Source organism: Stegostoma tigrinum, chromosome 6 (genome assembly GCF_030684315.1).
Source record: "Stegostoma tigrinum isolate sSteTig4 chromosome 6, sSteTig4.hap1, whole genome shotgun sequence".
In the NCBI taxonomy this organism is placed as follows: domain Eukaryota; kingdom Metazoa; phylum Chordata; class Chondrichthyes; order Orectolobiformes; family Stegostomatidae; genus Stegostoma; species Stegostoma tigrinum.
This window is the reverse complement of record NC_081359.1, coordinates 108,276,421-108,290,873: the sequence shown is the minus strand read 5'-3', so window position 1 is coordinate 108,290,873 and position 14,453 is coordinate 108,276,421. Positions and strand designations below refer to the sequence as shown.

Below are 14,453 nucleotides of genomic sequence, written 5' to 3'. Positions count from 1 at the left end.
CTGGTTCAAGTGGAGACCGTCTTGTTTGTAGAGGTCGCACCTTCCCCAGAATGACCCCCAATTGTCCATGTATCTGAAGCTCTCCCTCCTGCACCATCCCTGCAGCCACGTGTTCAGCTGAAATCTCTCCCTGTCTTTGCCTCGTTATCACGTGGCACGGGTAACAAGCCAGAGATAACCACTGTTTGTTCTAGCTCTAGCTCCCTGAAATCCTGCCTGACATCCCTATCCCTCTTTCTACCTATGTTGTTGGTGCCTATGTGGGCCACGACTTGGGACTGGTCACCCTCTCCCTTCAGGATCCCAAAGACACGATCCGAGACACATTGGACCCTGGCACCTGGGAGGCAACACACCATCCGTGAGTCTCTTTTGTTCCCGGCAAACCTTCTATCAGTCTCTCTAACAATTGAGTCCCCAATGACTATCACTCTCTTCCTATCCCCTCTTCCCTTCTGTGCAAGAGGGACAGACTCTGTGCCAGAGACCTGCACCCTACTGCATTTTAATGGAGGTATTCAAAATGGTGTAAAGTAACTGTTTCCATTGATGTGAGGGTCAGTTATGAGAGGAACACAGAGATGGATAATGTGCAAAAGAACCAGAGGAGGTCAAAGAGAATGATTTGGAATGTGCTGCCTGATAAGATGGTGGGAGCGGATTTTAACTTTCAGAAAGGGTAAGGCTTGTACAGTTAAGGGAAAGAGACAGCAAGTGGAACTTACTGGACAACTTTTGCATAGAGCCAGCAGAGATGGCACTGGTCAAATGGCCTCCTGCTGTGTTATACCAAAGGATCACAGAAGTGTTACGGCTCAGAAAGAGGCCATTCTGCCCATCTTGCCTGCACCAGCTCATTACATAGGCGTCCATACTATTGTATGTTTGAAAAGTGCCTCACTCTCCATTCATTACTGAGGGGTTAATATAAATGACAAACACAAAGGGATAAGTGAGCTCTCCTTGGCAGATGGCCCTTTGTAAATTACATTTTCAGCTGCTTGTACTGACTTAGCAGAGACTGATTGTTGGTCGATGTTGACCAGCTGGGCCCTATGTATGAAATATGGGTCTGGATGTTGAGAATATCAGTTCTACTTGGTGGGTAGCTCACTCACCTCAAAATCCTGTGGTTTGGGGGTTTGAGCCTCATGTCAAAGGCTAGAAAATACAACAATCTAGGCTGACACTGAATACTGAGGGTACACTGTCCAGTCACCAATGTTGCCTTTCAGCTCAGGGGCTACACCAAGTAAAAGTCTCCTCTTTCAGGCCTGTATATAGGATCCCACCACACCTTTCAGAATCAAGTATAAGGGATCTCTCCCTGGTATTGTAGCTCATGCTTGTTTCAAAACTATTAAAACAAGTAATTCAGTCATTATTCCATTGCTGACTGTAGGATCTTCCTGTGCTCAAGCAATTTGATTTAGACCCTGCCTGCACTAACTATATTCACTCCTGGGCACCATACCTTTTGAAGGGAGTGCAGCACAGATGCAGGAGACTATCAAACAAAAAAAAACTGCAGAAGCTAGAAATCTGAAACAAAAGCAGAAAAGGAAGGTCACTGGGCGTAAAATTTTGACCCTGCTTTCTCTCTCCACAGATGCTGCCAGACATGCTGAGTTTCACCAGTCATTTTTGTTTTGGTACAGGGGAATGTTACTGGTCTTTCTAAGGCTTATCTTATGGGGACAGTTTGTGTAGCCATGACTCATATATTCTACTAAGGTAAAATGGCATGGTTGTATTCTTTTATTCAATCATTCATGGAATGTGGACATTGCTGGCTGGGCTAACCTTTATTGGCCATCCCTAGTTGCCCTTGAGAAGGTGGGGGTGAGCTGCCTTTGTGAACTGCTGTAGTCCACGTGCTGTGGATTGACCTACAATGCCCTTCGGGACGGAATTGCAGGATTTTGATCCAGCAACACTGAAGGAACAGCGGTATAATTCCAAGTCAGGATTGTGAGTGACTTGGAAGGGAACTTTCAGGGGGTGGTGCTCCCATGTATCTGCTGCCCTTATCCTTCTAGATGGAAGTGGTTGTGGGTTTGGAAGGTGCTGTCTGAGGATCTTTGGTGAATTTCTGCAGTGCATCTTGTAGATGGTACACACTGCTGCGACTGAGTGTCGGTGATGGAGGGAGTGGGATCCTTGTAGATGTGGTGCCAATCAAGTGGCTTCTTTATCCTGGATGGTGTCAAGCTTCTTGAGTGTTGTTGAGGCTGCACTCATCCAGGCAAATGGGGGGTATTCCATCCCACTCCTGACTTGTGCCAAATAGATGATGGGCAGGATATGGGGAGTCAGGAAGTGAGTACGTGCGTTAGACATACAAGATGATCAGAGGATTAGATAGGGTGGACAGTGAGAGTCTTTTTCTGAGGATGATGATGTCAGCTTGTACAAGGGGGCATAGCTACAAATTGAGGGGTGATAGATTTAAGACAGATGTCAGAGGCAGGTTCTTTACTCAGAGAGTAGTAAGGGCGTGGAACGCCCTGCCTGCCATTGTAGTTAACTCAGCCACATTAGGGGCATTTAAACAGTCCTTGGATAAGCATATGGATGATGATGGATAGTGTAGGGGGAGGGGCTTAGATTAATTCACAGGTCGGCGCAACATTGAGGGCCGAAGGGCCTGTTCTGCGCTGTATTGTTCTATGTTCTGTGTTCTATGTTACCACAGTAGTTCTAGCCTTTGACCTACTCTTGCAGCCTCTGTGATTGTGTGGTGTGTCCAATTGAGCTTCTAGTCAATGATAACCCCAGGATGTTGACAGTGAGGGATAGCTATAGTAACACCATTGAATGTCAAGGAACGATGGTTAGATTGTTTCTCACTGGTGATGATCATAGCCTGTATGGTATAGTAACCACCAGGCCCTGGCCAGTGCTCTGGGAGCGTGGGTTCATATCCTGCATGGCAGCTTCTGGGATTTTATTTCAGTGATGAAATCTTGGAATGGAAAATCATCATGGAGATTTGTTTTAAAAACTCATCCAGTTCACAAATGTCCTTCAGGGAGGGAATTTGCTGTGGTTATCCTATTGGGCCAACATGTGACTGCAGCCCCACTGCAAGGTGGTTGACCCTTAACTGGTGTCTGAGGAAATTCAATCAATTCAAAGAATGGGGCAACAAATGTTGCCATTATCCATGATGCACACCTCCCATGAAAGAATAAAGTAGGTTTGATATTGAAGATTGAGATGTCTAAGATGATTAGAATACTTGCTCTCAGAGTTCAGACAAGGGATCAATGGAAGTTAAATCCTTCAGGGGCCATTCCTCATTTAGTTAGAATTGTAGAATTTTACAGTACAGAAGGAGGCCATTTGACCCATTGAGTCTGTACTGGTTGACCAAAAAGCCATGCAGCTAGTCCCATTTCTCTAGCCCTATCTAAGTAACCATCTAAAGTCATCCTTTTCGAATATATATCCAGCTCTCTTTCTGAAATGCACTATGGAATCCGTGCCCACCACTCCTCAGGCAATGCATTCCAAATCCTAACAACGATATGGGAAAAGAAACTTCTCCTCATCTCACTCCTACCTCTCTTGCTGATCCTTCTTAAACCTATTTGAATTGTTCACAATATTGAATACCTCAGTAAGGTCACCACTTAACTTTCCCTGCTCCAGGGACAATCCCAATTTCTCTAATCTTGCCTTGAGTCTAATATCCTTCATTCTTAGTATCATTCTAGAAAATCTCCTTTGCACTCTCCCCAGGGCTTTATCATCCATAGTTCTGGGATGAGGAGAGATTACCTTTCTCTGTGGATTTTCAAACTTTGGAATTCTCTTGCACAGATGGTTGTGGAAGCTCAGTCTTTGAGTGCATCTCAGGTAGAGATTGATAGATTCCCGATTACCAGTTGGATACAGGGATACAGGGATGGTGTGAGTAAAACCAGTGAAGTGTTCGATCAGCCATGATCATATTGAGTGGCAGGACAGGCTCAATGGACTGAATAGCCTATTCCTGATCCTTTGTTCACACAACAAGTAGTGGAAATCCAGAACCTTCACCCTCAGGAATCTGTTGCAGCTGCGTCAGAGGAGGTGATGTGGCAAACTAATGATGGTATAAGATTAACATATGCCACGCTAAAGGTTATAAACCTCACTGGGTAGGCAGAATGAAATCAGATCAGCCACAGTCCACTCGAGTGGCTGATCGAATAGACTCAAGGCTGAATGGGACACGTTCCTCTGACCAAAAACAGAACAAAATTAATTTTAAATGAAGCACGTTAATAACAGGCAGGAGAAATGTTGCGATGTAATAGATGTTTCGGCCTGAATCCAGTCCAAGACGTGGTGAATGTGTGAGGATTCCTGAGAGATATACGCATGTAGCTGTGACATAGGCAGCCCATCAAACCCACTCATTATACAATCAGACCCCATGGTTTTAATTAGAGGTCTTGTTCAGACAGCCCAGCAACTTGTTATTTTGCCTTGTGTGAATAATTTTTTTTTAAAAAACTATTGAATCTAGGATCAGAAGGCCTCTAGTGCTCTGGTCAGACAGGATGGCATTGGGAAGAGCTGTTCTCAATCTTATGTCAAGGCTAAGCAAGCACTGAGCCCTGTCTTTGGTGATGCATACAGAGTAAATGTTTAGAGGAAAAAGGTAGCAGGTGTGCAGGGAGAGGAACAGTGGCTCAGTGATTAGCAGCGCTGTCTCATAGCACCAGGGACCTGGGTTCAATTCCAGGCTCAGGTGACTGTCTGTGTGGTGTTGCCACATTCTCCCTCTATCTGTGTAGGTTTCTTTGAGGTGCTCCAGTTTCCTCCCACAGTCCAAAGCTGTGCAGGTTAGGGTGGATAAGTGTCCCAGGGACATGCAGGTTAGGGTGGATTGGCTGTGCTAAATTGCCCATTGCGTGCAGGCTAGGTGGATTAGCCATGGGAAATGCAGTGTTATGACATCAGTGTGGGATGCCCTTTGGCAGGTCAGTGTGGACTGGGTTGGCTGAATGGCCTGCTACATGCTGTAGGAATTCTCTGAGGAAAGCCTCCTGATTTTATCAGGGCCAACATGCATTCATCTGAAAACACCATCATAATCTTCAATCCCAGGTGAAATATCATTGACAAGGCCAGCATTTATTGTCTGTCCCTACTTATCAGAGCTGAGCCAATGGCTAGACACGCATCACAGTGCAGTGGCAAGTGTAGTTAATGCCTTCAACCAAAGACAGAAATTGCCGGAGAAACTCAGCAAGTCTGGCATCTGATGGTGGTTCATTGGAATCCAAATGTTAACTTTGCTTTCTCTCTACAGATGCTGCCAAACCTGCTGAGTTTCTCCAGAAATTTCTATTTCAGATGTACAGAACACTGGCTGCTTTCCAGTTTGATGTAAGGATGGGAGGTTTCTTTCCTCCAAAGACATTAATGAAAGAATGGATGGGATTTTTACCACATTCAACGATGATTACCATTTTATCTCCAAACTTGACTTGAAATTTTTTCCTCCACCATAGTGGGACTTGAAACTACATCCCAAGAATATTAGCCTAGGCCTCTGGGTTATTAGCCCAGTAACCAGCCAGGAAGTAACAGAATGTTGTTGTGTGATACTTCCTTTGTACTTGAACATTGACTTGTTAAATTTTCCACTGTCCATTCTAGATGCCAATGGGCAATGGTGGAAGAGAGTACAATTTTGTTATTTAAGAAACACTTAGGCAGGTGCATGGATGGGATAGATATGGAAGGATATGAACCAAACGCAGGGAAATGGGACTAGATTAATTGTGAAAACTGAGTGGATTGGACAAGTTGGGCCAAAGGCCCATGCTGTAGACCTTTGCGACTCAGAAAAACATGGGAACATTTTTAATTTTCCATTTCTGCGCCAACTTTTATGAAATTTTACGGAGCATCATTGATGACACCAGCATTTATTGCTTTTCTCTAAATGTCCCTGAAGTGAAACCCTTGTTAAATCATTTCAAGAGGCAATGAAGTGTCAGCCACTTTGCTTTGGTCTGGAGTCACATGTCGGCCAGACCAGGAGAGGATGGCAGATTTCCCTCCCTTAAAGAGACATTGGTGAACCAAATAGGTTTTCACAACAATTGATAATGGTCTTACGGTCACCTTCAAGGATGAGATTTCAGTTTCAGACTTTTTAATTAAACAACTGGTTGACAATTCAATGGTTGAGCTTAAAACTTCCATTCACAATGCAACGGAGTGTAGAGGAATGAGGGAAGCCTATAAAATCCTAACAGACCTGGATAGGGCAAATACAGAAGGGTGTTCCCGATGATCAAGAGATCCAAAACCGCGCATCATAGACTAAGGCTACAGCACGGTGGCTCAGTGGTTAGCACTCCTGCCTCACAGTGACAGGGACCCAGGTTCAATTCCAGCTGTGGCTGACCTTCTGTGTGGAGGTTGCACATCCTCCTTGTGTTAGTTCTGGGTTCCTACTACAGACCAAAAATGGGCAGGTTAGGTACATGGGCCACGCTAAATTAATCATAATGTCCAGGTTAGGTGGGTTAGACATGGGAAATGCAGAGATAGGGTAAGGGGTAGATCTAGATGGGATGCACTTCAAAGTGTCAGATTGGACTCGATGGACCAAGTGGCCTGCTCCCACATCATAGGGATTCCGAGATAAAGGGTAAGCCATTTAGGAATTTCTTCATCCAGAAAGTGGTGAATCTGTGAAATTCTTTGCTACAGAAAGTTGTTGAGGCCAAAACATTGAACATTTATCTAGAAGGAGTTGGATGTATGTGTTACAGAAAGTGGGGAAAAGGTTTTATGATCAGTCATGATGAAATTGAATGGTGGAACAGTTTTGAAGGGCCAAATGGCTCACTCATGGTCCTATTTTCAATGTTTCTATAACATGATCCCACCTGACCACTAATCCACTAACACTATCACATTATCATCATCATCACTCTTACATATTTGAACCACCATGGTATGTTTGGGTGTTGTTTAGGATTTTCACTGAGCTTCACAGGTCATTGGAGTCCAGGATCATACATCTTGTCTCTTTGTCACAAAATTTGATTCTACCTCTTGTGAATCTCATTTGGTTTTCCAAAATCCATCAGGTTGGGATTAGCATCATGGAGGCTATGCTTATGTGTTCACATAGGTTTACACAGTTACAAGCAGTGGTGGAGGATGTTTTTGAGATTATCGTGGATGGATACATGTTCATTTTCCTGAAATCAATGGAGTTCACTCAGAGCAACAACATCATGGCAGATGGTTAGGTTGGGGAGCAAAAACATTCAGTCCAGGCAGCAAGGATGCTGGGTCAATTTGAAGGTTCCAGTGACCTACCACCAGTCCAAGTTCAATTGGACACCCAAAAGTCAAGTTCAGAGATAACAAAGTGTGAATCTGGATGAACACAGCAGGCCAAGCAGCATCTCAGGAGCACAAAAACTGACGTTTTGGGCCTAGACCCTTCATCAGAAAAGGGGGATGGGGAGAAAATGCTGAAATAAATAGGGAGAGAGGGGGAGGCGGAGATCCCCTGAGGTTGGTCCGGAGGGAGGAGGATAACTTCTTCAGATTAGGCATCAGTTACTTCACCATCATACCAGAGATCCTTACTCAACTGCAGAGCTACAAAGAGCCGTCACTGATGATTAGCTGCCCCTGATGTCCCCTTCTTTATTGGCTGGCTTCTGGGCCATGTTCAACCAAGCAGTGGCTGCCTTCTTAGGGTAAACATGGAGGCAGGAGATGTGGTGTTATGGTAGTGACTAGATATGGCACTTGGAGCAAATGGGATCAAAGGTTATGGGAAGAAAGCAGGATTAGGTTTTTGAGTTGGATGATCAGCCATGAACATGAAGAATGGTGGAGCAGGCTCAAAGGGCTGAATGGGCTCCTGCTGCAAACTTCTATGTTTCTATGTTGTTGCTGATCTCATGACCTCAGGACGTGAGTTTAAGTCTTGCCATAGCAACCAGAGACTCCAAATTCATTTCATTGGATGCACCTCGAATCTCATTATTTTTTCCATGGGTGTGGATGTTGCTGGCAAGGGTAGTATTTGATGTCCACCCCTGATTGCCCTTAAACTGAGTGATTATTTCAGGGAGCAGATAAAAAAACAGTTAGATTCATGGAGGACTTAATGAATCAGATGTGTAATCACTGCAGTTGACGATTTGGTCATTCTATGTCAGGCGAAAACCACCTCTTTCAAGAGAGTACCTGATCATTGACCATTGGCATTGGACCCCCGCACCAAGCCTTCAACCACACTACCTCCATCCTGCTGAATTTCAGTCAAACAAAAGTGTTGTGGAGTAATACAGAACGGAATAGAACCCTCAGCCCAAATCATCCATGCCAGCCAGGTATCCTAAACCGAACTACTCCCATTTGCCTACGCTTGGCCCATATTCCTCTAAAAGCTTCCTGATCATGTACCCATCCAGAGGCCTTTTGAATGTTGTAATTGTACCTGACTCTACCTCTGGTAGCTCATTTCATACATGCACCAGAGATGCTGGAGAATCTGAGATAACAAGGTGTAGGGCTGAATGAACACAGCAGGCCAAGCAGCCTCAGAGGAGCAGGAAGGCTGATGTTTCGGGCCTAGACTTTTTTTCAGAAATGGGGGAGGGGTAAGGTATTCTGAAATAAATAAGGAGAGAGGAGGAGGTGGATAGAAGATGGATAAAGGTGAAAAAAGGTGGAGAGGAGACACGCAGATCAGAGAGGCAGGGTTGGAGCCAGTAAAGATGAGTGTACGTGGGGAGTTAGGGAGGAGATAGGTCAGTCCAGGGAGGACAGACAGGTCAAGTGGGCGGGATGAGGCTAGTAGGTAGGAGATGGGGGTGGGGCTTGAGGTAGGAGGAGGTGATAGGTGGGAGGAAGTACAGGTTAGGGAGGCGGGGACAAGCTGGGCTGGTTTCAGGATGCAGTCGGGGAGGGGAGATTTTGAAGCTTGTGAAGTCCACATTGATGCCATTGGGCTGCAGACTTCCCAAGTGAGATATGAGGTGCTGCTCCTGTAACTGCGGGTGGTATCATTATGGCACTGCAGGATGCCCAGGATGGACATGTAGTCCAAGGAGTGGGAGGGGAAGTTGAAATGGTTTGCGACTGGGAGGTCCAGTTGTTTGTTGCAAACCGAACGTAGGTGTTCCACAAAGCATCCTCTACATCAGGGAAACCAAGCGACTCCTGGGAACTACTTTGTGGACAAAACATCTGCTTAGTCTATCACGCTCAACATTCACAACCTGCCCCCTTACCTCAGCAGCAGCAGAATGTACCCTCTACAAGATGCACTGCAGAAATTCATTTTGCCTCCTCGGATGGCATCTTCCAAACCCACAACCAATACCATCTAAAAAGACAACAGCAGCAGATGCATGGGAATACCACCCTCTCTAATTTCCCCTCCAACCCACTCACCACACTAACTTGGAAATATATCACCTTCCCTGCACTGTCACTGGATTAAGATCCTGGATTCCCTGCCTAAAGGTATTGTGTGTCTATTTATAGCACATGGACTGCAGCAGTTCAAGAAGGCAACTCACCCCTACCTTCTCAAGGGGCAACTATGGATGGGCAATAAATACTTGCCCAGCCAATAATGACCACATCTAGTGAAAACATAGAATAAATAAATAATTGTAAAGGATTCATCTGTTCGAACAGATTCCGCAGCCACTCTCCATCACAGTATAAGTGAGAACCCAATCTCAAAAATTAGGGTAGCATAGTGGTTCCCTGGTGAATACTGCTACCTTACAGCACCAGGGACCTGCTTCAATTCCACTCACAAGTCTGTGTGGAGCTTGAACGTTCTCCCCCTGTCTGCGCGGGCTTCCTCCGTACGCTCTGGTGGTGGTGTAATGGATCTCTGGGGTTGTAATCCGTAGACCCAAACGAATGGTCTGGGAGGAGGCCACTGGAGCGTGGGAGGGTGAGAGGTGACATTATAGAGGCTGAGAGGTTACCTTTTAGAGGTTTACAAAATCATGAGGAGCATAGGTAAGGTGAATGACAAAGGTCTTTTCCTTAGTGTGGGCGAGTTCAAAACTAAGGGGTACTTTTTTTAAGGTAAGTGGTGAAAGATTTACAAAAAAACATGAGTGGCAACCTTTTCAGACTGAGAGTGGTTCCTGAATGAACTGCCAGAGAACGTTGTGGTTGCAGGTATAGTTCGATCTTTAAAAGACACTTGGATAAGTTCATGAATAGGAAAGGTTTGGAGGGATGTGGGCTAAGCACAGGCAGGTGGGATTAGTTTAGTTTAGTTTGGGAACATGGTTAACATGGACTGGTTGGACCGAAGGGCCTGTTTCTGTGCTGTATGACTCTGTCATGGCATGTGGTGAAAATAGGAATTCAGTCCAATCAGACTGTTTTGGAGGTAAAAGCCCATGAGGGGAAAGGGTACCATTATTGCCCAGACTGGCCTACATATGCATCCAGAACCACAGCAATGCATTTCATTCTTAACTACCATCTGAAATGGCCTTGGGCAATTAGGGTTGGGCAGCAAGGGCTGGCCTTTTCAACAATACTCACACCCCATGCAAGAATTCCAGGGGTCAAGCGCAGGTGAAGGCTGTCACAGTGTTGAGAGAGTTGCTCTCAACTGGTGTCTCCCTGTCTGGATCATGGCAATCATTCAGGTCTCAAGTAGCATGGCTCTGTTGTCTTCTGAACTGAGTTTTGATGAACATTTCATTAGTCAGCTAGTGCTATGTGACAATATAACACAGTGTAGAGCTGGAGGAACACAGCAGGCCAGGCAGCATCAGAGGAGCAGGAAAGTTGACATTTTGGGGCTGGACCCTTCTTCAGAAAAACAAGGAATTTTTATTTTCTGAAGAAGGGTCCCAACCCGAAACATCAGCTTTCCTGCTCCCCTGGTGCCGCCTGGCCTGTTGCATTCCTCCAGCTCTACACTGTGTTACCTCTGACTCCAGCATCGATAACTCTTACAATCTCTATGTGACAAGATGATGGCTTTGGAGAAGACTGATAGGGAGTAAATGGCCGTGTTAGATATGTCCTGTTAAGTTGCAGCCAGGTCCAGTGTCATTGCTGTACTGGAAGAGTTCAGTTGGGGGAGTGGGCAGAGAGGCAGCATGCTCTGGTGCCCACGCTTTCATCACATCAGCCAGAACCATGCCAGGGCCTTTAGACTCTACAGTCATCTGCTTTTGATCTTAGTGTGAGGTTCCGCAAAAATAGAAAATTAGTGGAACCTCAGGACCTGAAGGCCTGAACCATATAATCTCTTGCCCCCCGGAGGTGTGACATGTCTTACCCAAACACTTTGATTAGAAATAACTTAGAAAAATTGGGTTTTTAAGAAACAACCAACCCACCCAACGCTGTACCTTACAAAACTACGGATCTGGTGCTAGTAGTTACAATAGGCAGCTCTCTTCATCGGCCAGCACAGAAATGATGGTATAAGTGGCCCGTTTCTGTGCTGTAACTTTTCTTCAGTTTTGTCACTGTGATGGAAAGACCATAATTAAACATTTTCCACATTTCCACTTTCCCCTGTCTCCATCCCCCTTCCCTTCTCTCTCCCCATTTAAGATGCCTCTTAAATCCTATCTGTTTCACCACCCAGGCTAATATCTCCTTGTGTAACCCAATGTCAAATTTTGTTTGATGATGATCCTGTGAAAAGTAACGGTGCATCGAATGGCATTAAAGCCACTCTACAAATGCATGTTATTGTTGAATGGGATGGTCATCATCCTTAGATTTGAGGAGGATATTGACTTCCCCTTGCGACTTCTACACCCTCACCCCCTCTATTGTCATGTTGTCCTGAAATGGATAGATTCATTGAGCATGAACACTGGCCATTTGGCCATCTTGTCATTGCCTCCCAGTTTTCACAATAATCTTGTCCACTTGCCTGCGTTTGGTCTATATCCCTCCATGCCTATCCCATCCATATACCTTTCCAAATGTTTCTTAAATGACAAAATTGTACTGTCCTCCACCACTATCTCTAGCAGCCTGTTCCAGACTGTGTGAAATAATTGCCCCTCTGGACTCCTTTACATCTCTTCCCTCTCACCTTAAAAGAATAGCATTGGAGAATGCAAACTTGCTAGTCTTCCTCCCATCTGAACATTATTCCTTCCTGGAAACAGTTAAGAACCATTTGACATGCTGCTCATTTCAAAGATACCTCCATAGCATCCTACTACTCTTCTGGCATCCCAGTTTGTATTATTACTTGGTACAATCATTTGAGATTTAGCATTCTTCCATTTATCTTATGAGTGCAAGACGAAAAATTTCAGCATCCTGAATCTCTTTTCAGTAAGATGCAAATAAAATGACCTCAAGATCAACCCCTCAAACCTGCTCCAAAATTCAATAAGATCACAGCTGATCCAACATTTCTCACATCCACTTTCCTGCCTTTCCCCATAACTCTCAATTCCCCAACTGGTTAAGAATCTATCTATCTCAGCTGTTAAGTATACACAAGGACTCTGCCTCCCACAGCTCTCGGTGGCCAGGATTTTCATAGGCACCTGGAATAACGTGTGCACTTTTGGTTTCCATATTAAAGGAAGGTTATCCATGCATTGGAGATGGCTTAGTGAATTTTCAATAGATTGACACCTGAGATAATGCAGTTGTCTTACAATAAGAGGTTGAGTACATTGAGCCTATAGAATGTTTGGAAATGTTGAGTTAATTGCAATATTCAAGGTCTGAAGAGACTCAGCAGCGTAACACTGAAAGGTCGCTAACCCATAGCTGGGGAATTTAGAACCTGGATACATAGTCTCAAGGTAGGGAGTTGACGATTCAGTGCAGAGATAAGGAGAACCTCCTGTGTTCAAAGAGAATCGTGACTCCATGGAATTGGCCACAGCAGACAGTTGTGAATGCTACATTGTTGAGTATATGTATGGCTGAGGGACTGACTTCTAGTCTCCCAGGGAACTGAGGGATAAAAGAGGCAGATTGGAAAGTCGAATTAAAATTAATGATCAGCTATCATAACACTGAAGGGCAGAGCACACAGAAAGTCAAAGAGATATTGAGATACACAGCACCGAAACAGACCCTTCGGCCCAACTCGTCCTTACCGACCAGATATCCTAAATTAATCTAGTCCCATTTGCCAGCATTTGGCCCACATCCATCTAAACCCTTCCTATTCACATACCCATCCAGATGCCTTTTAAATGTTGTAATTGCGCTGACCTCCACCACTTCCTCTGGCAGCTCATTCCACATTCACATACCACCCTGTGCGTGAAAACTTTGCCTCTTAGATCCCTTTTAAATCTTTCCCCTCTCACCTTAAAACTATGCCCCTCTAGTTTTGGACTCCACCAACCCCGGGAAAAGATCTTGGCTATTCATCCTATCCATGTCCCTCATGATCTTATAAACCTCTAAAAGGTAACCTCTCAGCCTCTGACGGTCCAGTGAAAATAGCCCCAGACTGTTCAAATTCTCCCTATAGCTCAAACCCTCCAGCCCTTGCAACATCCTTGTAAATCTATTCTGAACCCTTTCAAGTTTCATAACATCCTTCCTATAGCAGAAATGCCAGAACTGTACACAGTTTTCCACAAGTGGCCTAGCCATGTCTGTACAACTGCAACATGATCTCCCAACTCCTATATTCAAACATGCTGAACGGTCTACTCCTGGTCCAACTGTTTTTTTCTTCCAATGGCCTTTGGAGGAGGAATTCTGTAGACAAGGTCTATATTTTTTGAGTTTAGAAGAAGGAGCAATGGCCTTTAAATTTTGTAAAATTCCTAAGGGTCGTGACAAAGACTCGACAGTGTGTTTCCACCGGGTGCTCCTGTTTCCCCCCACAGTCCAGAAATGTGCAAGTTAGGTGGATTGGCCATGCCAAATTATCCATAGTGTCCAGGGATATGTAGGTTAGGTGGGTTAGCCATGGGAAATGCAGGGTTACAGGGATAGGGTGGCAGAGAGTTGCTTTTATTGACAAACAGGGTAGTCAGAAGTTAATAGACCTGTGCCATTAAAATACACAATGAATCTGACTTAGTGCTCTCTGGGGAAGAGCGTTACACACATATATAGTTGAGTTGAAAAGGACAGTACTATGTGTTGTGTGGTGTTATAGACAGAACATGAGTATTGCTGGAAAAGAGACATATTGATAAAGTTCTCACCTTGCACTCGTCAGTACACATGTAAGAATGGTTATATGCATATATACAAGTATAATTTGTCGTGATATGAGTGGGATGCTCTTTGATGAGTGGGCTGTGGTGTGGATCTGATGGGCCAAATGGCCTGCTTCCATCCTGTAGTTATTCTATGATTCTACAACAGAGTAGATGCTGAAAAAATGGTTCACCCTGGCTTGAGAGAATTAGAACATAAATGTCACAAACTCACAAAAACTGAGTCAATCTTTTAGCATTGAGATGAGGAGATTA

The 14,453-nt window shown here is 44.7% G+C and overlaps 1 protein-coding gene across 2 annotated transcripts in view; it reads left to right on the top strand.

The window, feature by feature from the left end:
- Window positions 1–14,453, top strand: part of map6a (microtubule-associated protein 6a) — a 44,363-nt gene that overhangs the window by 22,473 nt on the left and 7,437 nt on the right. The gene's annotated exons all lie outside the window — the stretch shown is intronic.